This window comes from Oryctolagus cuniculus, chromosome 9 (assembly GCF_964237555.1).
Source record: "Oryctolagus cuniculus chromosome 9, mOryCun1.1, whole genome shotgun sequence".
In the NCBI taxonomy this organism is placed as follows: Eukaryota; Metazoa; Chordata; class Mammalia; order Lagomorpha; family Leporidae; genus Oryctolagus; species Oryctolagus cuniculus.
In genome coordinates, this window is record NC_091440.1 from 115,402,696 (window position 1) to 115,429,688 (window position 26,993).

Here is a 26,993-nt window from a genome sequence, read left to right on the forward strand (position 1 = left end):
AGGAAAATTTCAAGTTTTGGATACAGGATATTGAATTACAAACATAAAATAGCCTATATAAATGGGCATTTAGGGAGAATTGATGATTGGGAATTAGGCAAGTACTTCAAGAAAGAGAGACAGAAAACAATCATGGTTTCAAGGAAATACATGAATCTGAGCTATAAAGAAATATAATTATACCCTCTGGCTCTTTGTATGACAATGTTTATATGATCACAATCACATCATCACAATTAGTGATTTAACCAAAAATAGATATATTAAAGTTTATAAAAGACAAGAAAAAGGAGGGATGGCAAAGGGGGATAGAATTATCTCTAGTTACTGGAAGACAAAAAAAAAAACTTACAATTTAAGATTTAGGGGTAAAAAGCTTATAAACACACACACACACACACACACACACACTGTATGTGTAACTCTTAGAAGTATTTGCTAAAGTAGCTGGAATTAAGTTCCTTTTGAGGATAGGACAAAATGGTCAGGAAAATTCACTGAAATTTCCTTCTCTTGTTTTAGTGGGCTCTCAGCCTTCCCTACTGCATTGTTTCTAACTCAGTATCTAATCTTCTGTGATGTCCTTCTTATTGCATGGGAAAATTAGCGGTATTTGGGGGATAACACAGTTTAAGAGAAGGGCTGGGAGCTGGTGTTGTGGGGTAGCAGGTAAAGCCACCAACTGCCCCGGCATACCACATGGGCACAGGTTTGTGTTCCAGCAGCTTTACTTCCTATCCAGCTCCCTACTGATGGCCTGGGAGAGCTGAGGAAGATGACCCAAGTGCTCCGGCCCCTGCCACACAAATGAGAGGCTCAGAAAAATCTCCTGGCTCCTGGCTTTGGCTTGACCCCACCCCAGATGTTTAGGCCATCTAGGGAGTGAACCAGCAGATAGAAGACCTCTCACTTCTTTCTCTCTCTCTGTAATTCTGACTTTCAAATAAATAAATGAATCATATGGAGGGGAGCAGATAGAGAAATTCCAAGGTTCACCTACGTATTTAAAGAATTAAGAAAGGAAGTTCTCAACCTGTATTATGTTTTAATGTAGCCAATCTGGACATGAATTCAGCTGTATATTTGCATCCACTCTTTAGGCATTCTAGTATATCATTGTGCCTACTCTGCCAATTATGGTGCCCCAAGAACTGTCATTTTTCATCAAGTCAGAAGAGAGAGCATATGTTTTCTCTATTATTCCTGAAATGAAATTATTTTATAACATGATCATTTCAGAAACAAAAAAAATGTGATTTTGCACATTTGTGGATTTTTTGTTGTTATTATTGTCATTTTGTTGGATGTCTAAGATTTTTTCTTTGACCAATGACTAGGATGTAATTATAACAGATTTAGACACATATTTTATTTTCCCTTTTGCTATATCTCAGGCCAGTTTAAATCCACATATATACACTCTTTCACAATGGTTTCTATTGACTTCAATGGATCACACTCTCTACTGATGCCCCCTGTGAGATAGAAAAGAAAGAAGCTTGTTCATAGATTCCCTGTAGCACATCACTACCATTGATCCATGGTTTTAAGGGCTTTAGTCACTAATTTCCTCCCTCCAATGGAGAGACCCATTGCTCAGTGTGTTTAGACTCTCATGGCTGCCCACTGTGACTCCACTTCTTAATCTGCCTGAAAGTGTCAAAAGTCACGCTGCTGTTTGGAGGGAGAGTGATTTTTTTTTTTTAAAGCTGCTACTGGGAATGATGCTTTTCTTAGTACTAAGATGCTCATGACAGTAAAGACAGCTGTGAAATACATTTACTCTGTTCACTCTTGAATAAATAACAACCATAACTTATTTACATATTTTAGAGAATATTTTAACAATGCATTTTCACTCCAAGAACCCAAGCATAAGTAGCATGCTTAGATAATTTGCCTAATAAGTCTGCCACCAATCTCTAAATATAGTTTTAAACTTTAGTGATATTAACAAAGCAAATAATTGTTTCCCAAGGCATCTTAAAGTTCCCAGTAACTGTAAACTTATATTAATGCAAAGTGAGTTTATGAGCAGTTTTTCTCATTAAGGATATATTTGATTTAGTACAAATAGGTCAAATGTATTAAACAGAATAGCATATCTAAAGATGTTTAACCTCACTGGTAAGCAAACACAAATTGAAACATCAATGAATAATCATTTTCACATTCTAAGTTAGAAATATTGAAAAAGTAATATTACTCGAAGTTGAAAATTGTTCTGGTCAGAGAACTAATCAGTTCATCCATTTCTGAAAGCAATTTGTCAATAGGAATTTTAAACATTAAAATCCTTATTCCCTTTGACACATTAATCCCACCTTTGAGAATATAGCTTATGATATTAACCTAAATTGTTGAAATAGCAGTAAAAATAAATGACTATTTCAACATTATTATGATTTGTTAAAGTTGTTCCAATGTGAATATTAATTAAACTATGATATGATAGTATGTAACATACACAGTCATTATTTATTTTAATAAGAAGGAAAATATTTCTGTTATAATGTGTACACCAAAAGTCTGATAATGAATATGCCTGATATCGATTTTAAATGGAAGTTAAAGAAACACTGGATATGTTTGATTCCCAGGGGGGGGGATATGGAAGCCATATTTGTATGTTTCATATTTTTAGCGGTCAGAACTCTTTTTGATGAAAGCTACTCACATCAACTCAATTATGATATGATTGTAAAACTTGGGTGTTGTTGGTACAACTAAAGAAAATATTAAAATATCAAGTAACTTTATAATGGTTAAAAAGTGTTGTTTAAAAGGTGGGGAGGGGTGTTTCAAGGTGACATGTAGAAACACAGAGGACAGCCAAAGACCCCAGAGCTTCTAATCTTTCCATGTTTTACTTTCCTTTCTCTTTGCATGTTGACTTCACTTTCTCCTTTCACAGGAACGATGCCTTACACAGAGTGGCTCATGTCCCTTCTGTTTCAGTAGTAGACTATGAAAATATCTATATTTATAAAGAAAATGTCTTACTCAGTCTCCCCAGGAATACTGGTCCAATTTGTGTCATGGATCTACAAGTGGGGCAATGTTTCTCAAAGAATAAAATAGCAAACACATAGCCATTGAAGGAATCATTTTATCACAGCTTCCTTTGCAATATGTGTCTGCTGGAATAAATTTAATAAAGTATAAAGTACATAAGTAAGAAAAGAAGCCAAAAATAAATATACAACACACTTTATGTGATTTTTATTGGTGGTGAGATTGTGGCTCTTAAAAATAAATGTAAAATGAACATAATAAATAAACAAATCATCTTAATTGGCTATTTTAAATATTTCAAATAAAGTCTCTACGTTTCACAAATATTTGGGTTACACAGGAACACATAATAATATAAAAATGCCATTCCATCATAGAAATGACAAAATGAGGTTGAGGAATAATATATGAGTTACTTGGTGGCACTTCTTTGGCACTTCTTTGCCAAGCTAGCATATAACATTAAAGACTTTATGACCAAATGAGTGATGCTGCATCTGGAAGGAAGATAGGCAGAAGTATAGAATATAAATTTAGCAGAAACATGAAAATCCTTCATCACTTTTTGACAAATGCAGAAAAATATATTTACAATTGTTTGCTGAGTAATGCTGATATAAACTTTGTTTTAGGGGAAATAATCAAAATAAAACAGGTGACACATAAATCAGACTCACTCTTCCAACTCCTGCAGCCTATACTAGCAATCCTGAAAATTCTCCTGTCTCTGCAAAAATCGCTGTAAGAACTCATCTTGTGTACTTGATTTGTCGAATCTAGAGTGTTGCTTTACCAGTAGCAGACATTGAATAGAATCAGTTTGGTACAGTAAAGTTTATAACAACTTCCTGTTAGAATTTGGAAGATTACCAAAGTCCATTCTCTTGAAAGGCTACCATTCAGTATGGCAATGGTTAAAATTTTGATGCGTTGCCTTTTCTGATAAACTCTTATAGTTTAGTACCATAAATCCGCAAAATAGATCAACTACTACTTCTATTAACACGTGAAGAACTGTTACCTAAATGTCAGGACAAAAATGAGTGATAATGGTAAATCACACTTTTTTTACTCCCTGAGTTCTAATCCCTCACTTAAGCTCCCTAAATAATATACAAGTATTTTGTGTTCATTTCTTTAGCCATTAAATTCTTAGGAAATGCAGATAATTTTTATTTATACATCCCCATTAGGGTCTATGATATTTATTTGAGCACTAGTATGGTTTGTGGCGATATATTTCTTATTGATTTATCCTACTCTAGGTTTAGTGCAAAGGCCTTAGAATCCCCTTTTTAACTATTGAAAATGAAGTCACTGATTTAATCGGATATTTGGAGGTCCATGACATCAAGAGAAATATATTTTCTTACAAGAAAAATTACTGAACAAAATTGTATATCTAAACAACTTTATGTAACGAGGTGGTAAAAATAAAAGTATTTGGAAGAAAATTCACACATATGTCTACCCTCATTAGTAGCAATTAGAGAAAATAGCTACTGTGGAATCATGTGATGGGCATATAGAAATGAGATGGGACTAGAAACTACCTAGCTTTATTTCTTTTTTATTTCTTTACTTAATATTTTAATTTGAAAGAGAGAGATAGAGCTAATCAGGAAGATAAGTAAGTGACAGAGATCTTCTATACACTGGTTCATCCCCCAACAGCTAGGCTGGGACAAGTTGAAGCCAGGAGTCAGGAATTCAATCCAACTCAGGTATCCTACATCGCTGGGAGGGACCTAATTACTTGGGCTGTCACCTGCTTCCTTCTATGTTGTAAATTAACAGGAAGCTGGAATCCATAGTACAAATGGGACTTGAATAGAGACACTCTGATATGGTTATTAAAATTTTGCGCCAAACTCCATACCAAGAAGCTATCTTTGAGAATATGTCTGAAAACCTAGGAAACTTAGAAGTCTACATGACTAATCACAGAAATATTTTTTTGCCTCATTCCACAATTTTCTCCTTGGATAAGGCATAAGCAGAAGAAAAACAAAACGATATTTGAATATTCATATCCAGACAGTTTTATCTAATTTTCAGCTTCCAGAGATGAAGAAATCAGATCAGCCTCTTAATATCACCTCTTTGAAAATCTAAGATCAAGTGATTTAAAACCACCTTGTGGCTGGCCTTGTTGTAGGTTAAACTGCTGCCTGCAACTTTAGCATTGCATATAAAAGTGGCGGTTCAATCTAGCTCCCTGCTAACGTACAGTGGGAAAGCAGCCAATGGGTCAAGTACTTCGGCCTCTGCCACCCACATGGGAGAACCAGTGGCTGCTGTCTTCTGCCTTGCCCAGTCCTGGCCATTATAGCCATTTGGGAGAGTGAATCAGTGCATGGAAGATCTCTTTCTCTGTCTTTTCCTCTGTCTTTACCTCAATGACTTGCAAATACATAAAACAAATCTTTCTAAAAAATAGTAGCGAGAATCATTTTCTGGTGTCCCTCCCCTTTCAGAGTAAAAAGAAAGACTCTTAAAATGGCTTAGGAAACCCAACCCACTCTTCCTTAACCCTACTGCTATCTTATTTCTCTTTGATTTCATCTTTTTCTGTTCTCACCTTTTCATACACTGTCTAGTCCATAATCTATGAGCATTTTCTTATTTAAAAAATGCCAGAACACTTCCAGCCCCACGAAGTTTGTTGTGTATCCTGCCTCATATATTTTCCTGCATTGTCATTGCTTAAATATCAGTTCTTAAATCAGTCTGTTTCTGAGAGAACTATTTAAAATTGCAATATGCCTCAATGCCTCCCACATTTCTAATTTTTTTGTTTGTTTATGCTGTGATACTCAGCTGGCATACCGTAGGCCTTGGGTGAGATCCTTCCAATAGCAAACACAAACCAGAATTTGCAAATCATTTATGAGCAAAGTGATTCCAGGGAGTATTAGTAGAGGAATGGAGTTGTGAGATTGAGAAAGGAACAATACGTTAAAAAGCAGCTAGAGCCCAATTGCCATGGGAACATCTGGGCAACTGCAGAGAGAATACCTGCATTGTTCCAAACAAGCTATGAGAAAACTGGTGTATTTCTCATCTCAACTGTCAACTCATTTATGAGTGTTGCCTCTCTGTGCAAGCTTATGTAGAATATCTTCTGGAAGCCACTGAAAGCCCTTAGGCAATTTGTCAAAGATATTTGCAGCAAGAAAGAATCAAATCTGAGCACACAGGAAAATCACTTGTCACTGATATTGTCTGCTGTAATGCACATTGCATACAATCAAGATCTATGCACTGCCCACATTAAGTCCGTTCACTTTTTTTCTTCATCACAAGGGCTTTAATTGGATTATTAGTCATATTTTCTAAACAAATAAATAATTGGTACAAACAAGAGTGTTACCAGGAAAGGTTTCAGATCCCGGATGCTGCAGTTGGTCCCTAGGCAGTAATTTGGTTGTTGACAAGTGGATAAACCAGAATGTTCCTGAGGGAATTGAGCTCCTGTCATCAAGTTCTGTTTGGCTCTGTCTGCTTCACTTATCCTATCAAGGCCATGGCCATGGCAAAAACACCAAGAGGCATGCTAGAAAGTTCACTGATCATTTAAACTCCTCTCTGTACCATTAAGTAGTAACAACTTATCCTCTAATGAAAATAAAGATCAATTACTCCTGCCAGCACACCTATATCCCTTCTTCATGTCTGAGTTCTTGTAAGAGAACCCTAAAGAGCAGCCATAGCTTTCATTAACCTTCTATGGTGACAAGCTCTCTGCTGTGGCCAGGGAGTGCAGTGGAGGATGGCCCAAGTGCTTTGGCCCTGCACCCCATGGGAGACCAGGAGCAGTACCTGGCTCCTGCCATTGGATCAGCTCGGTGCGCTGGCCGCAGCGCGCTGGCCACAGCGGCCATTGGAGGGTGAACCAATGGCAAAGGAAGACCTTTCTCTCTGTCTCTCTCTCTCACTGTCCACTCTGCCTGTCAAAGAAAAAAACCTTCTATGGTGACAGATGTGTTCCCTATATCCCAGGAACCAAAACAGCGAGGCAAACAGATTCTTAAGATGTTGGGGGCTGGACATACTTGCTTTTTTAAAGTGGAACACAAGGAAGGATGGTGAAAGTGGTTATCCCTTTTTCTGACACTTGGTTTCTGGATCTATATCTTCTCACTATAAGGGACACAGAAACTTATATTGTTCCTTCTAAAAAAAAACTAAACAATGCATGTTGAAGAATAGCAGGTGTTATTCTCCAGATGGTAGCTTTAGCTGTGCCGATCCAAGGCCATTCTAGAGTATCATCAGATTACCATCATGAAACTTTTTATAGTCAATGCACAAATAATGTATGAGTTATTTTTGTTTTAATTGTCTTATTTTAGGAATACTAATAAATATAGTCTTACTTTCAACTAATAACTTCTCTTTTTTTATGCTGAGCTCATTTTCCTCCTATATGAGAGCTAAAAACTGACACAGGTGATTTGTAAGAACTTTTGTAGTTTTTATTTATTTTCCTCCTTAGCAGGTAAGAAGAAAGCCATTTCCACATTATATTTGTATTTGTGCTATGGAGAAATTACTTATTCATCGAGCTTAATCTGGCAATGTTCATTGTATGTTAATGGCGTATACCTTGATGCTGTTTTCTCATCTTGAAATATCTCCTTAATTTATGTGTACATGAAAATGGCTTGGTATGCACTTTCAAAAAAACTCTTCAAAATTAAAGGAGCATTAGGTCCCAGAAAGAAATTATTGAAACTAATGAAATCTAGCAAACTAATGATGATGAGTAAATTGATTCTGTAAATAAGTCAACATACCAACAGCTGGCAGTTGCCATACTTGGTTATTCTCTGTATTTTCTCTAAAGGATGTTAACTGGTAGAAAATTTCTTTTATATAATTCATCACACTATATAAAAGTTCAGAGGAATAAATTTTTTAAAGATTTATTTATTTGAAAGACAGAGTTACACAGAGAGAGGAGAAGCAAAGAGAGAGAGAGAGAGAGAGAGAGAGAGAGGTAGAGGTCTTCCATCTGCTGTTTCACCCCCCAATTGGCCACAATGGCTGGAGCTGCGCCAATCCAAAGCCAGAAGCCAGGAGCTTCCTCTGGGTCTCACACATGGGTGTAGGGGCCCAAGGATTTGGGCCATCTTCTACTGCTTTCCCAGACCATAGCAGAGAGCTGGATCAGAAGTGGAGCAGCTGGGATTCGAACCGGTACTCATATGGGATGTTGGCACTGCAGGCAGCGGCCTTACCTGCTAACCTACGGCACCAGCCGCTGGAGGAATAATTTTATGAGCTTCTAAGAAATACAGAAAATTTGGCATGATTTTGCAATTTTGGTATTGACTGGAGAACTAAAAACCTATCTTTTACATGAAATTTGTGCTGTTATTCCAAGTTTTAGGATTCCATTTCTGAAGTATTAAATACTATCAAGGATAGTAGGCACATCTTCATCCTTGGAGGCAGATGAAATAGCCTTCTTTGTGAACACAAAAACCCAGTATAAATTATTTATTATCCTAATTAGTGGCAGATCTAAATCCTCAATAAATAGGTCCAGTCTTTTACTACTAATTCATAATAAGAATTATAAAGTAAATGGTGTTCAATGATAATGTTACCAACCTATGAAGAAAATGACCATTACCAAAAACTTCATACCTTCACATGGGCAGATTCAGACTTGGTTATAGAAAGTGGGTTAGGAATGAGAAAGCCAACAGATATGCATTAAGCATGAAAAGCTAAAGCTATTGCTCATTGAGATTTTTGTGTCTGATGTTCTATATTTATTTATTCATTCAACAAAATGCAATGATATTCTAATGTGTGCCAAGTATATGTCCATGTGTTGAAGATACACTAGTCATAAAACAGTAATACCTATCACCTTGAATATCATAATTTGAAGGTATTTTACAGGAAGATACATAGTTGTAAAAATATATTGCTACCAGGGCCAGTGCTGTGGCACAGTGGGGTAAAGCCCTGGCCTGAAGCGCCGGCATCCCATATGGGTGCTGGTTCTGGTCCTGAATGCTCCTCTTCCAATCCAGCTCTCTGCTATGGCCTGGAAAGGCAGTGGAAGATGGCCCGAGTCCCTGGACCCCTGCACCCATGTGGGAGACCCAGAAGAAGCTCCTGGCTTCTGGCTTTGGATCAGTGCAGCTCTGGTTGTTGTAGCCGTCTGGGGCGTGAACAAGCGGATGGAAGACCTCTCTCTCTGTCTCTACCTCTCTCTGTAACTCTGTCTTTCAAATAAATAAAACAAATCTTTAAAAAAAAATTGTTACCGCCGGCGCCGCGGCTCACTAGGCTAATCCTCCGCCTAGCGGCGCCAGCACACCGGGTTCTAGTCCCAGTCGGGGTGCCGGATTCTGTCCCGGTTGCCCCTCTTCCAGGCCAGCCCTCTGCTGTGGCCAGGGAGTGCAGTGGAGGATGGCCCAGGTGCTTGGGCCCTGCACCCCATGGGAGACCAGGAAAAGCACCTGGCTCCTGGCTCCTGCCATCGGATCAGCGCGGTGCGCTGGCCGCAGCGCGCTGGCCGCGGCGGCCATTGGAGGGTGAACCAACGGCAAAGGAAGACCTTTCTCTCTGTCTCTCTCTCTCACTGTCCACTCTGCCTGTCAAAAAAAAAAAAAAAATTGTTACCAAAGTATATGCTACTGAAGATGATGTGATGGAGACTATAAGATAAACATACCAATAGAGTAAATTGACAGTGTTTGGAAATTTTTTACAAGGATAGTCAGTAAAGGCCATATTGAAGTGATGTGAATAAAGATCTAAAGAGATCAAAAAACAAGTCAAGAGATTGTGCAGACATTGAAAGGATGTCTGAACACCTGGTCTTGACCAAAGGAAGGGGATTTGCAATAGTTCTACCTAAGACATATGCCTGGAATATTCTGGAACATCATGAAAGAGGAGTGCATTCAAGGAGGTGAATGATAGGAGCCAAGGCCAGAGGGAAGCTGACAGAACAGATCATGGGAGGCCTTTAAGTCTAGTGGGAAGCCACTCAAAGATTTTTAGTGAAAAATCAGCACGATAAGACTCAAATGTTAACACAATCATTCTCCCTCGATGTGGAGTAGACCGAAATCTTGGGTGTCATAGCAAGGCTCCTTAGGAAGCTGTAATGCAAATCTTGGAACATGAGACAGGTCCAAGGGCATGCAGCAAAGAAGGCAGTGAGAACGAATATAATTCTGCAGGTGTTTTGAAAATACAAGGGCATGAAAACATTTTGTGTGAAAAAGGAGTTTTCATTTAATGATATTAGAAACAACATATTTGGAAATATTATAAGAGTTTCTCTGTGATATTCTGAGATACTTACCTGTAAATCAAGTGGAAATATTGATTGGACAGCAGGCTTCATTGATCAGGAGTTGAGTCCATATGAGCTTGAAATGTAAAGCATTAGAATAATGAAATATCCTGAGGAGTGGACACAGATGGAGAGAAAAAGAGCTGCAGAAACAGTTTCAAAGTTATCATGAAATAGCCTTTTCCTTTTAAATCACAGTCTTTACATTAAAAACATCACTTGATCTCATAGCCCATAGCTGAACCAATAAAGGAGCCATTCATCTCCCAGCTATTAGTTAATAATTTAGTCATGCTCAGCTATCAAAATAATTCAACTATCATTTAATAATTCAGTGAAATTTCAAAATGGGCCTTTTTTTAATGCTGTCAGTTCACCCTCAGGGTAAATAATCTATACAACAAGCATAGTATAATCAGGAAGGAGAAAACACATGTCTGAATCTCTGATGAAAGCCACCAAGGATATATGTTCCAAACGACATTGCATCATAGGACTTAGGAATCATTACATGCAATGTTAATGGAGAGAACATGTAAATTCATGATTTCCACAATGTGCTTTTCTTAAGTCTAACTCACAGGTGTAATAGACAGAAAAACAATAGTATTTTTCTGGGAGTAAGTGCAGCAAGAATTAAATTTTGCAGGTTTTAAAAAATTCATTGTAGTCACATAGGAAAAAGTCAGGCTTCCAAAGAGAAATAGATGGCATACTCAAAGTGGATAATTTGAGGAAGAGTTTAATAATGGGGCAAAAGTGACAGCTAAGATCCAAAGGGGTAACTTGGTAAATGTCATAAAACTAGTAGGTTGTATAATTGTCATTAAAATTTAACTTTTTATGACTATAAAGTTCACAGATTTAACATGATATCACACTTTTCATATACACCCTGGCTGTTTGGAAAGAACAATTAAAAGGGAAAAAAATCTCAAATTTTGGTATTTCCATAGGTTGGTTCATATAAACAGAATTTTGGAGGTTAATATTGTATAAAGTGGGCTGCCCCATTAGAAGAGAACAATAAATGTTAGAATCTGCATTGCATTTAACCTAATGAGAAAATGGTCTATTTGTAAGAGAAATACATTTTTTTGCACATTAGATTAAACAATATAAACTCAAAACTTACAGAGAAGAACGAGCACTGTCACACCTCTTTAAAAAGTTCATATGGCTATCCAGTCAAAACCAACATGGTATCATCCTTGAAATGTTATCTATAGGGACTTCCAAGTGGACCACATGACTGCACACCCCCTTGGAATGTCCTCATAAGACCCCGTCATTGATCAGGTGACTGAGTAAATACCCCAGAGTTCTTTCTTTTAGATGGAAGAGAGAATGACAGGGACAGAAGAAACTATCCAAACTTGGGTCTTCTTTCTTTGTGACTTGTGGTCTCCACCTCCTCCTCCTCTACCTCCTGGGAACCCTCCTGGCCGTCTAAATCTGCCTCAGCCTCCTCTGCTTCCTCCAAGGCCCCAGAAGCCACCTTCACTTTAGGCTTGGCCCACTCCAAGGTGACTTTCTTTCCATCAATTTCCTCATTTCTATGGCCTTCTTGGTCACATTGGCATCCTCCTCACTGTTGAAATATACAAAAGGAAACTGTCTGGAGGATTCAGTTTCCCGATGAGTTACAACCCTCGCTCTGACAGAGCCCTCAAAGAATTCCTTTAACATTTCTCCTGTGGTATACTAAATGTGTATACAATTCCTGATGTTTTTGTAAGGTGTAGTTCTATGGATTTTAAGATGTATGAATTCTTCTAATTACACCATGATTAAAACAGAGATCTTATCCATTATCTATGTCTACAGTTTTGCCTTTTACAGATTGGCATATTGATGGAATTACATAGAATGCAATCTTTTAAGACTGGATTCTTTAATCAACATAATGATTTATATTTATTTACATTTTTATCAATAATTCATTCCTTTTATTGATGAAGTATATCCCATTATATGAATGTTAACAGTTTACTTATCCATGGAATTTAGAACTGTTCTTAACATTTTTAAGAGTGATTTTTAAAAATCTACTACTAAAGAACTAATGAAAATATTATAAACAGCCAATGTCAAAAAGGACAGGAGAGAGACTATGAAAATAAGAATATTTTATTTTATTTCCAAATTTGAGAAGAAAGTAAAGTTGATAAATCAAAACAAAGTATACCTTTGTCTAATTACATAAAGCTATTTTCAAAACTACAACAGTAAGTACAAAAAAGTCTATGAATATTATTAATTATTTTAGGGAAATGCACATAATAAATAAGAGATCACATTTTCAATAGCTTTCAATAAAAAATGAACCGTGAAGATTAGAAATTGTGATGTAAAACAAAATGATCTTCATAAGTGTAATCAATACCTATTTTTAACCTATGGGTCAGGCTATATTCTAGGTCCCATCAATATAAATGAGCAAGTAAGTAAAGAATACTTGCAAAGTGCCTGTTCCTAAATCACAGGGCAATGGTTGTGCCTGAATGTCAGTCAACAAAAGAGAGAGTGAGAGAAGATAATCAAATATAGAGATAGAATAAATCTTTCCCTTTCTTCTCTGGTTCAAGAATTTAATAATCTAAATCTATCTGGAATCCAAAGCCTTAATTATTCAGAATTCTCCAGAGCAACCGAATCAGGAAGACATGTAAAGGAGGGCGGGAGGAAAGAAGGGAGTGAGAGAGAGAGGGGGGAAGGGAGGGATTGATTCAGTTATTGGTTCTCATGATTATAAAGATTAGCAAGTCCAAAATTTGGGGAGCCCAGCAGGAAGGCAACTTAGGAAAGAGTTAACATTGATGTCTCAAGTTTGAAAGTATTCTGAAGCATAATTCCTTCTACCTTGGGGATGTGAGTTTTTTTCTTTTCAGGACTTCAGTTTATTTGATGAGGTCCAAGCTCATTATGGATAAAAACCTGCTTTATTCAAAGTCACTGACTTAAATATAAATATAAAATATAAATATAAAATTTCAAGAAGACTACATAGGGGAGCATCTTGCTACTGGAAAAGGCAGTAATTTTTTTGATTATCACATCAAACTCAGGCAACAAAGCAAAAACTAACATATGGAATTATATCAAATTACAAAGATTTTGCACAGCAACAGTGATAATAAACAGACTTAATAGACAAACTACAGGGTGGGAGAAAATATCTGAAAACCATATATATATATACATATATATATACATATATATATTTTAAGAGATTCATCTGCAAATAAGTAAGAAAATCTTACAAATCTTCAGTGGTAAAAAACAAAAACTAATAACCTGATTTTAAAATGGACTAAAGATTTGAAGAGCCATTTATCTGAATAGACACAAATAGCCAAGTATACAAAAAGGTGCTAAAAAACACAAATTATCAGGAAAGTGCAAATCAAAACCATGAGGTATCACCTCACACCTGTCAAGATGCCTATTATGAAAAGGCAATAAGTGTTAGCAAAGATGTGTAGGAATAAGAATCTTTGCAAATAGTGAGTGCAAATGCAAAATTGTGCAGCCACTATGGGAAACAGTATGCAGGCAAAACGAGAAGTAGGGTGATTGGGGCTGGTGTTATGGCACAGCTGGTTAAGCCAGCATGTGCTCCACCAGCATCTGGTATGGACACAAGTGCGTGTCCCCGTTGATCCAATTCAGATCTAGCTCCTTGCTAATGGTTTAAGAAAGCAGTAAAAAAATGAACCAAATGGTTTGTCCCCTGCCACCCATTTGGGAAACTCCTATGAAGTTCCTTGCTCCTGGCCTGGCTGTCGTGGCCATTTGAGGAGTGAACCAATGGATGAAAGATTCTCTCTTTCTCTCTTTCCCTCTCTCTCTCTCTCTCTCTCTCTCTTTAATTCTGCTTCTCAAATGAATAAGAAAGTAAATATTTTTAAAAATAAGCTGTTATATCAACTAGGAATCCCACTTTTGAGTATTCAAATAATTAGAATATAAAAGGAACGTTAGAACTCCTATTTTCATTAAAGAATTGTTTACAAAAGCTGTAATGTGGAAACAATCTCAATGCTCCTGATAGATGAGTTGGGTAAAGGAAATATGGTGCATATATTTATACAAAAATACTATTAAACCTTAAAGAAGAAGAAAATTCTGCAATATATAACAATATAGATGAAGCTTGAGGAAAATATGCAAGAAATAAGCCTGTAACAGAAAAAGAAATATCATTATGATTCCACTTACATGAGATATATGAATTGGCCAAACTCATAGGATTAAAGAGTGGGATAGCAGCTTCCAGGGCATTAGGAAAAGGAGAAATGGGATACTAATCGAAGAATATAATGTTTCAGTTAAACTGAATGAGTCAAATGTAGAGCTCTTATTCTACATTGAAACTATGATAAACATTAATGTATTATCTACTTAAAAATTTATTCACAGAGTAAATCTCATATTGAGGTTGTCTTGAAAATCAATTTTTTCTTTGAAATGTTACAAAAGGATAGACCATGCAAATACTAACCAAAGGAAAGCTAGAATAGCTATATCATTATCAAAGTATATTTCAGAATGAAGACATTGATCAGGGATACAGACATAGTAATATAACATTTTAAATAGTGTTAATTCACAATAAAAACATGACAATATGAAATATGTATTCATTTAACAATAAAGTTTAAAAATATATGTGAATCAAGATCTGACAGAACCAAAAGGAGAAATAAACACATCCACAATTATAGTTGGATACCTCAAAACTGTTCTTTCGGTGTTAGGGCAAGTAGAAAGCAAAATCAAGTTCAGAGAAGAACTAAGAAACATTAGTACCTAACTGTATATAACATTTATAGAACATGTGACACACTATATTTAAAATCTTTTTTGAATGAACATGAAAAATTGTACCTGCTTGATAACATCCTTAGTCATAAGATAAACCTTAACACAATTTAAAATTTTTGAAATCATACAAAATATGCCCTTTGAGAATATTGGAATTAAATTACAAACAAATTATGGAAAAATAAGAATATTCCCGTTAATTTTGGATTCACCAACATAATCTTAATAACATCCACGGGTAAAAGAAGAAACCTCACAAGAAATTGGAAAATACATACATTTAAGAAAAGTTAAAATGCTGCATATCAAAATTTGCATGATACAGCTATACTTGTACTTAGAGAAAATTTGTAGAATTGAATGCTTACACTACTTGGTCCTTTATAAATATTGATTAAAAACATAAAAAAATTATTCATTTAAGAATGAGAGAAAAGCTGTCTCTTCATACCCCGATATGATTGTTATTAAAAAGAGAGTGAGAATGTTACTGCAGAGTGCAGAGTAACACTGTTGAAAAGATACTAAGGAGACTACTACAAACAGCTCTCTGCTTTTCAAATAAATAAGCATTCCTTAAGTGAGCAACTTTTGAGGGCTTAAAAGAATGATTAATTGAACGGATTTAAGGCTGTTCTCTAACTCCACTTACATGATTTGATCTTTTGTATTTACCAATCTTTTGTTTTTTCAGATTAAGAAAGGTTTTTTTTTTCTTTTTATTTATTTTTTATTTAGTAAATATAAATTTTCAAAGTACAGTTAATGGATTACAATGGCTTCCCCCCCCCATAATTTCCCTCCCACTCACACCCCTCCCAGCTCCCGCTCCCTCTCCCATTCCATTCACATCAAGATTCATTTTCAATTATCTTTATATACAGAAGATCAATTCAGTATATATTAAGTAAAGATTTCATCAGTTTGCACCCACACAGAAACACAAAGTGTAAAATACTGTTTCAGTACTAGTTATAGCATTACTTCACATTGGACAACACACTAAGGACAGGTTTTATTTTTAAGACAAAACAAATAGCATTAACATACATCCAAATGCCAATGCAAGAGTTCACTGGGTTTTATAAAAGCAAAGACTGGCCAGTGCGGCTGCTCACTAGGCTAATCCTCCGCCTGCGGCGCCGGCACCCCAGATTCTGTCCCCCATTGCTCCTCTTCTAGGCCAGCTCTCTGCTGTGACCCGTGAGTGCAGTGGAGGATGGCCCAAGTGCTTGGGCCCTGCACCCGCATGGGAGACCAGGAGGAGCACCTGGCTCCTGGCTTTGGATCAGTGCGGTGCGCCAGCCGCAGAGGCCATTGGAGGGTGAACCAACGACAAAGGAAGACCTTTCTCTCTGTCTCACTCTCTCTCTCACTGTCCACTCTGCCCCTAGGAAAAAAAAAAGCGAAGACTACACTCTAGTATCAACTAGAAGCTAGAACCACTGAAAAACAACCAGTACTTCTGGTGACATGGGAACAACATGTGCTTGTCTAAGAAGTCGTTCAGTGTGCATCTCTGTGAAATATATGACAAGAGCGAAGCAAGGCAAGGCAAAATGGCAGCTGGGCAATGCTTTAAGACCCTTTTCTCCGCTCCAATGTGCTCTTATTCTGCTTTGGAGGACTCAAGTAATCAGTAGGTCATTTATAAAGAGTTTGAGTTTCAAAGAGCACTTTAAAAGTCTGATATAGAGCGGAGGCTATAACTAAAATTACGTAGGGAGGTCAGTTGCGGGGGGGATAGTTTGTGTTCTCAAAAGCCAGATTTTACACGATGGCAGGCACTAAATCTAGTTAGGTGTGCCTGCAGTAGAAAAGACGACATGGATCTTAGTAAAGGCTGGTCTTTTTCATGATGCGCAGGAATTCTTTCTCATTGACTTCTCCATCTCCATCTCGATCACCTTCATCAGTCATTTCCTGTAGCTCCTCATCTGTCTGGTTCTCGCCCAACTCCTTGGCCACGCGTTTCAGATTTTTGAACAATATCTTCCCAATTTCATCATCATCGAAGAGCTTGACAGCTTTCAGAATTTCTTCTTTGGTATCTTTCTCAGACATTTTCTAAATCATCACAGTCAAAAAGTCACTAAAGTTCATTTTTCCAGTGCCTTCCTTATCAATTTCACTTATCATTTTCTTGATTTCTTCTTCCTTGGGTTCAAACCCCAGGGCACTCATTGCCACCTTACATTCTTTAACTTCTATGGTCCCAGTTCCATCAGCATCAAAGAGATCAAAAGCGTCCCTGATTTCTTGTTTCTGCTCTTCAGTAAGCTCAGGCTTAGGACTCATCCTTTTCCGCTGGGCACTAGATGCTATGTTTCCCTTCTTAAAGTTAAGAGGCCATAGCCGACGCACTCCATATTTACAAATCTTGATACATTCCATCATGCCTTTCATCTGTAATTCCCATCCCAAGATGTACTTCAACCAATTAAGGTAGATGATTGAAATGAACCATCTCTTCTAAGCTCTTGCTGCGATTTTGTATTATATAATTCAGATTGTACTTTTCAATAAAATACATTTTTATGACATATATCTTCCCTTCTCTACTGCTTCAGCAGGTGCTCCTGGAAAAGTGGGGCCATGGAGTATACGTATGTGTGTATCTTTGCAGGGCAGTTGGCAGCAAACATGTGCTGGCTATCAGAATTTTCTTTCATTGTAATTCTTACTTTTGGCTTTCAGTATAAAAATAAAAGTTTCAATGTTTTATTTCTTGTTCCATTTATATTTACCTATTGAAACGAAGACACCACCTATTTGATTGAATATTGTCGTATCGTAAGTTTTCCATTTTCAGAGGTATGACCTTTTATATTTGCTTTTTGATTGAAGAAGCATACACAGAGAGAGGCTCAGGGAGAGAGAGAAACAGAGGCAGAGACTGGGATGGAGAGCTCTCATCCACTGATTGACCCCCTCAAATGCATGCAGTGCCACCGTCCAGGAACCAGGAACTCAATCCAGCTCTCCCATGTGGGTGCTAGAACCCAATTACTTGAGCCATCACTGCTCTAGGCCAGTATCTGCATTAGCAGGAGCTGGAATCAGGCCAAAATCAAATCCAGTGACTCTAATATGAGATGTGGGTCATTTTCCCTGTGTCTCAGTATCTTGGCTAAATATCCACCCCTATATAATTCCCTCTACTCTGTTTTTCAAACATGATTTTTGCTCAAAGCATATTTAATTCTTTCACAGAAAAGGCAAAATAAGCTTTTTTTCTGTTAAGATTTCTAAAATTCATCTTCCAAATATAAGACTATCTGTTTTAAAAAACATGAATATGCAAAATCCTATTTTAATCCATCTTAAATAATGCAACTTGATAAAACAATTATTGAGTTTTCCTAAGCTTTTTCTTCTGCGATCTTGTGCTGGAGACCAATTCCTGTCAAAAAAGAATATAATTTTTAGTGTATTTGCTTTCTTGTTCTGACTTCTGCCAAGTCTTTTTAATTTTAACTTGATAAATAATAATTATACATTTCTATGGAATGTAGTGTGATAATTCAATATGTGTAGGGGGCAATGCTGTAGCATAGCTGGTAAACCCGCCACCTGCAGTGCCAGCATCCCATATGGGCAATAGCTCTGTGCTGTGGCCTGGGAAAGCAGTAGAAGATGGCCCATGTCCTGGGCCCCTGTACCCACGTGGGAGACCCAGAAGAAGCTCCTGGCTCCTGCCTCCTGGTTTTGGATTGATGCAGCTCCAGCCATTTCAGGCATCTGGGGAGTGAAACAGCAGATGGAAGACCTCTCTCTCTCTCTGCCTCTGCCTCTCTGTAACTCCACCTTTCAAATAAATAAATAAAACCTTTAAAAATATTTATTAAAAAACAATAAGTGTACTTAATATGTAATGCTCACATCAGAGTAATTCAGATTTATATTGCATTACTCATTTAGTACTATTAGTTGGGAAGCTTCTCTCTGCTAGTTCTTTATATAATATACAACAAATGATTATAGATTATAGTCAACCTGCTGTGCTGTAGAACACTAGAATTCATTCATCTCTACATGTGTTAGGTCCTGTTACCTGACCTCCCTCTCCCTGCTCACCCTACCCTTCCTAGCCTCTTCTGACCACAGTTTACTCTCAGTTTCTATGAAACCAACTTTTTAGCTTCTATTTTTGAGTGGGAACATACACTATTTGTCTTTCCTGGTCTGGTTTGTTTTTTTCTGTGCATATTCTTATGTTATAAAGAAAATATTCATAGCATCCTTTGTGTAGGTTTCCTAGGAAAGAAAATAAACATTTTTTTCTGGGTAAATGGAATTTTAAGGAAACTGCTTTTCATTACTTTCCTCAAATTTCTATTGACACTACAAGTTTCCTGACATTCATTTCTATACTATGTAAACAAATTTTTAAAAATCCCATTGACTATTTTTTCTTTTTTCACATAGAAGAACTTAAGTCATATCCCATGGACATAACTCTAACAGGAGTCCCTAAGACTATTCAAAATTCAAAGTTGCTTTCTGAACAGATTGCACCAGCTAGTTGATGAAACTTGAGCTAATTACACTAATGTTGACAAATGCACTGGCACAAAAACAAATGTCACATTTTTCAAAAAATTACACCTCTTCAAAGATGCTAAATAGATTCAGTGATTTGTGGGTGTAACTGAGCTATTTGTGCAAAAACTGTTTTGAAAATTCTGATTTAAAATATGAAAAGTACAAGTACAATATGAGCACTTGTACGCAATTTCCAAATGTCTTTTAATGAAATATTTGAAGTTTTGGAACAATAAAGAAATTGCTATATTTGCACTTGGATATTATCTCTAAGTTGTTTATTTTAAATTTTGCATCATATATGAAAATAAAAACTTTCTATCCTGTCATGCCCTTATTTATTTTAAAATGAGTTGATATGGAGATCTGAACTAAAATGCACTTTTTTCAGATATTTGAGTCTGTACATTCTTACGAAGAGTATTTATTATACATTCACCCACAAATACAAATACATTTAAATTCTCCATTACATGGCAAAGGAACTAATATATGCTAAAACTTTTGTGCTAGACATTGTGCTGAGTTTTAAATAGGCCAGTTTGTTCTTTCTGATAGTCCTACAAGGGAGAGATTATCATTTTCTTTTTAAGTATGGGATACTTTCGAGAATCAAAGAAATTAAATATGTCACCCCAAGAATCGGGACTGAAATTTGGCCCAAGGTATTCCTAGCTCTCATGCTTCCATAGTTCATGCTACCCACCATGAATCTCAAATGGAATATTTTTGAATATTATTAACTACCTTATTAACTACCTTAAATTTTACATTAAGAGAATATACCAAAGATATTTCCAGAACATGCCAATAATTCCTTTTTTTAAAAAAAGATTTTTTAAATTTATTTGAGAGGTAGAGTTACAGACAGTGAGAGGGAGAGACAGAGAGGAAGGTCTTCCTTCCGCTGGCTCACTTGCCAGATGGCCCCAACAGCCGGAGCTACGTCGATCCAAAGCCAGGAGCCAGGTGCTTCCTCCCGGTCTCCTATGCAGGTGCAGGACCCAAGGACCTGGGCCATTTTTCACTGCTTTCCCAGGCCACAGCAGAGAGCTGGACTGGAAGAGGAGCAACCAGGACTAGAACTGGCACTCATATGGAATGTCAGCACTGTAGGCAGAGGATTAACCTACAGTGCCACCAGTAATTCTTTATATTTCATTTATACCCACAAATCATTGTTATATCATTGTTATATCTTGGAAAAAGGCTATTTGCTCAAGTAATCAGTTTTACCTGATCCATTAAATTTTTTTTTTTTTTTTGACAGGCAGAGTGGACAGTGAGAGAGAGAGACAGAGAGAAAGGTCTTCCTGGGCCGGCGCCGTGGCTCAATAGGCTAATCCTCCACCTTGCGGCGCCGGCACACCGGGTTCTAGTCCCGGTTGGGGCGCCGGATTCTGTCCCGGTTGCCCCTCTTCCAGGCCAGCTCTCTGCTATGGCCAGGGAGTGCAGTGGAGGATGGCCCAGGTGCTTGGGCCCTGCACCCCATGGGAGACCAGGAAAAAGCACCTGGATCCTGGCTCCTGCCATCGGATCAGCGCGATGCGCCGGCCACAGCGCGCCGGCCAAGGCGGCCATTGGAGGGTGAACCAACGGCAAAAGGAAGACCTTTCTCTCTCTGTCTCTCTATCACTGTCCACTCTGCCTGAAAAAAAAAAAAAAAAAAAAAAAAAAAGGTCTTCCTTTGCCGTTGGTTCACCCTCCAATGCCTCCAATGGCCGCTGTGGCTGGTGTGCTGCGGCCGGCGCATCGCGCTGATCCAATGGCAGGAGCCAGGTACTTCTCCTGGTCTCCCATGGGGTGCAGGGCCCAAGCACTTGGGCCATCCTCCACTGCACTCCCTGGCCACAGCAGAGAGCTGGCCTGGAAGAGGGGCAACCAGGACAGAATCTGGTGCCCCGACCGGAACTAGAACCTTGTGTGCCAGCGCCACAAGGCGGAGGATTAGCCTAATGAGCCGCGGCGCAGGCCGAAGGTTTTTAATTTAAAAAATAAAATGTAAATAAAATATAATTTACAGAAATCAAGCTTGCAGGTCCAGCATTGTGGCAAAGTGAATAAAGCTGCCATCTGCAATGCCAACAACCTGTATGTGTGCTGGTTCATGTCCCAGCTGCTCCACTTCTGATCCAGCTCCCTGCTAGTGGTCTGAGAAAAGCAGCAGAAGATGGCCCAATGTTTGGGCACCTGCTATCCATGTGGGAGACCTGGAAAATCTCCTGGCTTGTGGCCATCAGCCTAGCCCAGCCTTGGCCAACAGAGTCATATGAGGAGTGAACCAGTGGAAAAAGGTTTCTCTCTGTGTGTGTGTGTGTGTGTGTGTGTATGTGTTTCCCTTTCTCTTTGAAACTCTTTCAAATACCTAAATAAATCTTTTTTAAAAAAATAAATTAAGCTTGCAATTAAAAGATTGAAAAATAAGTTTGAGCAGTAAAATTTCCACCCAAATTCTGGGAGGATGACAATCCTATTGACAAAAATTGTTCTTACTCAGTTACAGAAATATAAGATTCATTGAGTCAGGAATATACTCACATTTGTGCTAAGGTTTCAAAAAGATTATTCTAGTGGTGTTAGCCAGAAACAACAAAAATCACTAATATGTCATACCGAATTCACTAACACATCATTGTTTGACCAATAACCACTATCACAAGCTAATGTTACAATTATAAAGGATATGTTATAAAAGTAGCTTGGACTTGATATAAAAGTAGCAAAATCTTTTACTAATTTTTCTATAATCTATTATGAGTTAACCTTAACTTACTGCATATTTTATCTTCATTAGATTTTGCTCTTGTCTTTGGCTCATCTGAATACTTTGGGTTGTTGATGCCTTATCCTTTACTACTTGACTTTCTGTCCCTAATTTAATAGAAGATCAGATCACCCTTTCCTATCTGCATCAATTCTAATCCTCTAAACTTCCATCCCTCTAGGTTTTCTGGCTTGTGCTAGCTTGGGAGAGTGGTAAGACTTCTCAAATAGACTCAGAATACTAATCTTTCCAAGGTATCTTAGCCTTTTACTAACAAGTTCTATTAAACGGAAACAGCTTTTAGGTGACAGGCATATGGGCTAAACCTCATATCTGAAGTAATAGTGTTGGGACTATTGAGCACTACGCAGAATACATTGATAAATAAAACTTATTTTAACTTTTTAGAAGATCAGGTTAAACAGTGTTGGAAAAGTATGTAGATTTGGTCTTTTGGTATCCTTTCCTGGAGTTTTTAGAAAGTAACTGAATAAAACCAGTATTCAAAAAGGTTTAAATCCTCCGCCTTGCGGCGCCAGCACACCGGGTTCTAGTCCTGGTTGGGGCGCCAGATTCTGTCCCGGTTGCCCCTCTTCCAGGTCAGCTCTCTGCTGTGGCCAGGGAGTGCAGTGGAGGATGGCCCAAGTGCTTGGGCCCTGCACCGCATGGGAGACCAGGATAAGTACCTGGCTCCTGCCATCAGATCAGCGCGATGCGCCAGCCGCAGCGCTCCGGCCACGGTGGCCATTGGTGGGTGAACCAACGGCAAAAAAAGGAAGACCTTTCTCTCTGCCTCTTTCTCTCTCACTGTCCACTCTGCCTGTCAAAAAAAAAAAAAAAAAAAAAAAAAGGTTTAAGTTCAGCAAAGTAAATACATTATTTTTTCTTTTTGTTCATGATATAAGTATTGAGGATGACTAATTTACAATTATCTGGTATATCTATACTGTGTTTACATTTTAAGTAACTGTGTTTGCTAGAGGACAGTCATCCACATTCAGTGATGCACTTGGGGAGACAATTATTCCTTTTCCCATGGTTATTCTCTATTCACATCCAATAACAATAAAAATGCTTTTGTTCTTTGGACTAGAATTCTGAATTGTATTAATACCCTACTTGAATAAATTATAAAATTCCTTATTAATATTAGTATTTGATTTTAAATAATCTAGTATTCAGCTATTCTGAATGCCAACTTACTATGGAACAAAAAGTAGATGCATAGCAAAAAGAATTGAGTTCAAATGTAGAAAAGTGACCCACTTACTACTACATAAAAGTTAGTTATTTGACCTTCTCTCAGCATTAGTTTACTTGTCTAAAAATGGAACAGTATTCCCTGACTAAATTTCAATTACACAAAATCTTCTTAAATTATAGCATGCAGCATATCAAGAACTAACATTTTTAATTAACAGTATACTAATTTAATGGGATGCTAATGGAAAACTTACTGAAGTGAGAAGCTTTGTTTTCACAGAACCAAACTATAACAGGCAAGGCTTATGATTGACATGGATTCAGGTGTGTCTCTATGGGATATCTTGAATTTCATAAGTGTTTCATTAGTTCAGCATCAATCACATCAAATGTCTTGGTTCTCTATTACCTCTCTGAGTTTTGTATAGACTGTATAAGGGAAGTTGAATTCTCATGGTTAGTTTGTGGACATGAACATGGAGATACAGAGAGGTTATTTTCTAATTGATTATTTTAAATGCTGACAAAAGGTCAAATGTATACCAAACAATTCACTTTGGAGCAAGCACAATGCCTTTTTGGGAAAATAAATAATAACTTCCAAGGTTATCTAGGATGTTAGATTTTCTAGTCAATGTGTTTCAGAATTCATTCAAATATAGGGAGATTAACATGTCTAATTATAGTTGTGTTTTCACATCTGTATGGAAAGTGAAAGATTTAGCTTTCCAGATGTTTTCAAATATTTGCTACCAAGTAGGGAAAACATCTGTATAACTAAAGAATTTTGCTGCTGTTGGTTATATTTTTTCCTCCAAATATTTTGTCACTTTATGGAGATAATCCAGATATTAATTAAAGAAGTGATAGTATATGAAAATGACTTTCTTAACTGGACATTAAAAATCTCTAGCCTAGTGATTCATACAAACGTAGCTCTAAAATGACTGTTTAGTTTAGATAACTAAACTCATAAAAGCATCATAACAAGGGAAGTGCTGTGGTAGTATAGTGAGTAAAGCTGCCACCCTCAGGGCTGGCATCCCATAAGGGTGCAATTCGAGACCCCCTTACTCCACTTCCCATCCAGCTCCCTGATAATGCTCTGAGAAAGCAGTGGAGGATGGCCCAAGTATTTGGGCCTCTGAACCCACACGGGAGATACAGGAGAAGTTTCTGAGTCCTGGCTTCAGCCTAGCCCAACCCCAGCCATTGCTGCCATTTGGGGAATGAACTGTGGATGGAAGATCTCTCTCTCTCTCTCTCTCTCTCTCTCTCTTTCTCTCTGTCTCTTCCATTCTTTGTAACTCTGACATTCAAATAAGATAAACCTTTAAAATAAACAAGTAAAAGCATCAGAACTATTGGTATCTCTAGTTATCACAAGATAAGGGATGTTTAAACAAGAATATCTAACAGTTTACTAGGAGTTCAGAGAGTGAGTTTGCTCTGCTTTCGAGCTGTATCATGTGTAGATTATTCATATCATAAAGAAGAATATTAAGCTTATGCTTCAATTTGGATTTTGAAGATACACAAGGGTGAATAGCCCGCTATCTTTACAATAACATTAACAACACATCCACATTGTGTTTTGTCTTCAAGAGTCGGATAGAGGATACAGAAACAAGCCGGTTTCACCTCAGCAACCAAACCGCTTACAATCTTTTCCTCTCACTGCATTTGATTTTATGAAAAAGAAAAGCAGAGATAGCTTTTTGTTTTTTACTTTATTGTAAACATGCAACTGTCACTTTTGTCTCTTCGTTTGTTGTTCTTCTAGTAGTTTAAAATCTGAATAGCAGAGATTATAACAAAATCCCTCACAGTTTCTTCTGAAATTTATTAAGCCAGCTAGTGCTCAGTCAACTCACACAATGGCTGACAGGGGAAAATATTTGTTATCTCAATAGATATCCTTATAAATTACATTAGAAAAATGAGACCAGCTCTTACTCAAGAAGCATTTTCGCAATTTTGAGGGTGAGAAAGTTGTTTTTTATAACTTTAAATTTGATCAATCAACAATTAATTTTGTTGAAGTACCCTGGTTAAAAGTGACAAAATCCAGGCATGAGTATTTGATGAGACACCAGCCAGAACATCAGAGTACGTAGGTTTGACTTCTGGCTCCAACTCTTAATCTCAGCCATTTGCTAATGTGCACCGTGGGAGGCAAAAGGTGATGGTTCAAGTAATTGGCTCCCTGCCTACTACTTGGAGATCTTGATTGAATTCTTGGTTCCTAGCTTTGGCCCAGCCAAGTGCCAGTCATTGAGGTCATCTGGGAAGAAAACCTGCGGATGGGAGCTCCCTTTCTCTTTCTCTCTTTCTTTGCCCCTTGAATGAATGAATGAAAATTAGTAAATAAATAAATATTTTTATAAAAGTTGCACATTCCAAAGCATTCACCTTAAAAATAGACTCAATCCTTTTCTCTCTGTCTCTCTCTCTCTCTCACTGTCTATAACTCTACCTGTCAAGTAAATTTAAAAAAAAAAAAAAAAGAAAGAAAGAAAGAGGGCTGGCGCTGTGGCTCACTTGGTTAATCCTCCGCCTGTGCAGCCGGCATCCCATATGGCGCCGGATTCTGTCCCGGTTGCTCCTCTTCCAGTCCAGCTCTCTGCTGTGGCCCAGGAGGGCAGTAGAGGATGGCCCAAGTGCTTGGGCTCCTGCACCCGCATGGGAGACCAGGAGAAGCACCTGGCTCCTGGCTTCGGATCAGCACAGCGCAAAGGCCACAGGGCACTGGCCATAGTGGCCATTTCGGGGATGAACCAACGAAAGGAAGACCTTGCTCTCTGTCTCTCTCTCTCACTGATTATAACTTTATCTGTCAAGTAAATAAAAAAAATACTCATAAGAAAACCACCTGCATCAGTCTATGCATTTCTGGGAGTGAAACTGCAATGATGAGTCCAAGTAATCACTCCAGTCTTCAGTTAAATTTTGACAGCATCTGGTGATAGCACACAAAAGACTCACTAATAGTTCCTGTACAAGACTACTTTAAATATTGAATAATAATAGATACTACCCAACTTTCAAACTTACCATGATATCAGGAAAAGAAGCAAAAAACTCAAAATCATTATATATATATATATATATATATATACACACACATATACATATATAAATAAAAAATACTAGGCCTACTCTTTATGCTTCCAAAATCTAAAGCAATATATAGATTCATTGAGAGTTCACTTTAATACCCTGATCTGGTTTAGAATTGTCAGGTTGGTCCACATGTTTGAGTTTTTCATCCCTAATTAGCAGAGCTGTCCAAACAGTTTTCATATAAATCTT

The 26,993-nt window shown here is 37.5% G+C and overlaps 1 pseudogene; it reads right to left on the reverse strand.

Annotated features, from left to right (window-relative positions):
• Window positions 1-16,980: 16,980 nt before the first annotated feature.
• On the reverse strand, window positions 16,981-17,563 carry LOC100344908 (centrin-2 pseudogene; annotated as a pseudogene).
• Between the last annotated feature and the right edge of the window lie 9,430 nt (window positions 17,564-26,993).